Below are 4,028 nucleotides of genomic sequence, written 5' to 3'. Positions count from 1 at the left end.
AATAAACCCAATGTTTACTTTATAGGCGATGCTTTAAGGCTGACTTTTTACGACCCAATATTGCTGGGCTCAACATCGCCGTAATAAACGTTTAAAGGAGTCAAATAAAGGGGAAATAAATTTGAGCAAGATTTTAGCTTAACTCAAAATTACCTAACTAATTATTTCCACAGCACCTGTGTGGAATAACTCAATCTGGAGGAAGCAGCAGGTATATGTATAACTAACACTATAAATTATCTGTAAAACTATTGTAACTTATTGTAACATTATATCCGTACTTTCTTAATTTGTTGAGCAACTAAATTTTTTTTATTTGTATATAGTAAAGGCTTATATTGCTTTCACTATGACAGAAAAGCTGATTCATTTTCTGATCAGAAGATCGGAATTGCGATTCAACGTGGAAATGCTTAGCATTCTTGCCAGCATTCGACGCGGTCATGATTTATAGAGTAACTATTTTTTAGTCCTTATTCGTATATGTATACGAATAAAGTAAATAAATTTCCTTCTTAAAAGGCCTTCACGTAATAAGGCCTCAATAAATACAATGATAATTAATAATTATGAATCATAAAGAATAATACGTTGAAATAAGATAAATTTTGTAATTAATAACTTTATACTTTATAATGTGATGCAGGTTGCTTCATTGTTCATAAATAACAACATACACAATTAATAATACTAATTTGTTTATTGTCTAGCCTGTACTTGTCAATCATTGTGTGTGAAAGATTAATAGACATTCAGTTTGTTCACATTCAATGCCCAGTATGATATATTAATCCATAAAAACACAAAGGCTCAAAAATACATCAGCAAAAGTTGGAAATGAATACTGCAACTTTAAGTTTGAATAATTCAGAACCAATTAGAACACACTAGGTCACTTTACTACTAAAACTATTACCATATTTACAAGATAGGGTTCTTAAAAAGTATATGTTTAAAATAGTCATTCTATGTGTCAAATAAGGGATATATTTTTTTAGTTTTCTCTGAATAAAGAAGTATTACCTGTAAATGTCTATCTAATGAACTGGACAAAAGTTTTCTCTTCGCTTAAAGAGTTTATTCTACCACATTGTGGCAGGTCTTCATCCAATACGGAAGTTTCCTTCAACGTTATTGCTTCACCACTGAAAATTAATTAGAACAAAATGTTAAGCAAATAAAAATGAATTGGTAAAGATTCACGTTATCTAGGCCCCATCACACATTACGTAATCACATCGTTTTGTTAAGGTAAACCAGCTACGAAATGAACGTAGAAAATAAAAATATATTTTCATTTCGTGTCGTATTACTTGGACTAATGGTGTAATGGCGAGGTCGAAAAATACCTACCATTAAGGTCTTATTAAAACAACACAATTCCCTGAAGTGACACATCATTTGTTCTTTCAGCTGTTATAATAACTGGACTTTCATTCGAAAATTCTATTGTACTAACATTTAAGTCTCCGTGGTGAAGTAGTTAGGTTGTGAGAAAGGAAATCAAAAGGACTTAAGGTCAAATCTCGGGATGACGAATATGTATAACAGGCAGAAATTATACTATTGTAATTGTAAGGTAATTGACGACTTCCGTGGTCGAGAAGTGTGTACACCGGTTTTCAAGGGTACGCCACTCCGAGCCTCCGAGGTCCCGGGTTAGATTCCCGGCCGAGTCGATATAGATTATCATTAGTTTTCTATGTTGTCTTGAGTCTGGGTGTTTGTGGTACCTTCGTTACTTAAATTTTCGCGATTATTACACATTTAAATAAAACTAGTTATATATAGACTGAGACTGAGACTATAGACTGAGTCTACCCGTGACCACGAACGCTGTAAAGTGGTCGAAATGTAGGGATGCCAAAAATAATTAATATACGCTTATTAATATACGATTCAAATCCAGTATAACTAGTTTTATTTAAATTATACCTTCGTTACTTCTGATTTTCTATAACACAAGTGCTTTAGCTACATACATTGGGATCAGAGTAATGTATGTGATGTTGTCTCATATTTATTATTTTTATTATTTATTAATTGTACATAAGCAGATTGTACCTTGTATATGGTCCAAAATTCGGCTATTGAAATTATTAGTAATTAATTAATGTTCACTACTTTTTTATTTAATCTTGGCAATTAATATTTTGAGAAGTATCCAACGATATTAAAATCACCAAATCATCTACCACCAATGATTTGTTGATGTTAATATCACTTAAAATCCTTTGCAGTAAATCTTTTTTGACATGATGACAGCATCACTTCAAATACGATTTGAAAGAAATTTAAAAATGGAACTCACTTGAATCCAACGATTATGCCAGTAACCTTATTACGGACTAGCTATACCCGCCCGCTTCGCTGGGCATTAGTCGCAGAAAAATAAATTTAGAATTTTTCATTGTGCAATTAATTACTGATCATCAACATTGTACAAATAATAAAGAAACAAATCAAGATACAATTAGAATATTAAATCAAATACTTAAAAATTATTTAATTTATTATATATTTTATATTCGTCATCTATTTCATCTTTTTCAATGATATGATTGATCATTTCTCGATAGATCATAACACCCATAAACTTATTTGTCAAGATCACATCTTCTTTTTGTTGAATCCGGAAACAGATATGATTTATGAGAATGTTTTTGATGGTATAATCTCAGTGTAAAGTTGGTACGATGAAAATTTTAATTAAATTTTCTATAATCTGTAAAAGATCATCACACTAACACGTCCTCTTTAATCCGGTACATTTACAGCCTTGTCAATACTTTCGAACGTACGTCAAAGCATCCTGAGCACATTAGTGCATATGTTTTGGACTTCCACTGTACGAAGAGCCTGTCGTAAGATTATTTTGATACAGCCCGAGATGATATTCATCTTCTGCTCGCATAAACCGAATTGTATAATCGTAATAATTGTCATACGATTGATGTGTTTCAGCGACACCTAGATTGTTTTTGTGTCGCTTAGTGATAACATTACCTCGTTTTGTAATTTCTGTACCGACAATTACAGCTGTGAGTTCAAGAGCTATGGGAGCATTAAAACGGCTTTCATGCTCTGCATTCAATGGCGTTCTATCTGCATTGATAATTTCTTTGAATCATTTGTTGTTTCACCTTCTAGAACAGATTTAAAATCTTTAACTAAAGAATTATTTTCATAAAGCACAATCCTAAATTCAGCGATGATTTCTCGATTGGTTGTGGTACTGAACATGCATCGAAGATCAATCTTTTTCTACGTTGTCCATTAAATAAATATCCAGAAAATGGGGATTTTATTTAGATACTGGAAGAAGTTAACCAATCATATGATACACTTTAAACGTAGACGCGAAATTTGTATTGTACAATATTTGTTGCTCCAAATGATGTCATTTGAAAGCATTAATTGTATTTTATAATATACTGAAGAAAATATTGAGACTCCTTAGTAGTTCCAATAACGTAGGTAAGAAGAGATTCTGGTGGTTCAACCAGTTGTGGTAAATACATTTTACCAGTGGAGGAGCACATGGCAGCAGTTTATTTTAAACATCATAGCGTAACAATGGGCATACTATATTCATTAAACCAATGATCACATCGGGATGCATCTTGTTATCATAACCTATACCGTAATTGAAGGCTGATTTATTGACATTGGTTCTAGTTCTTGACTTAGTCTATTTTAATCGTTGATCATCCAGTCGTTGGGCTCGCTCGTCAGTATCTGTTGATGAAGATGCTTGTTCGAAGATCTGAAACTTGATCATTACGTTGACTAACTGTTTTGGCAACTCTCAAAGTAGAAATTCGGATTATATTTGCTTCTATACGTATTTCTTGTTGGTGTGTTGTTTCCGTAGCTCTTTTAGATGACGCTGCGCATATATTTGTTTATGTTCCGATCTTTTGTTTCTTCAATGGCATGGTGGTTTCTATTTATATAAATAAGTAGATTTTTTGGTTATTTGTCTTACGTTTACATTTTATACTAAAGATTCATTGTTATTGGAGTTA

The sequence above is a fragment of the Vanessa cardui genome, chromosome 19 (genome assembly GCF_905220365.1).
Source record: "Vanessa cardui chromosome 19, ilVanCard2.1, whole genome shotgun sequence".
Lineage (NCBI taxonomy): Eukaryota > Metazoa > Arthropoda > Insecta > Lepidoptera > Nymphalidae > Vanessa > Vanessa cardui.
Note: the sequence above shows the minus strand (reverse complement) of the source record.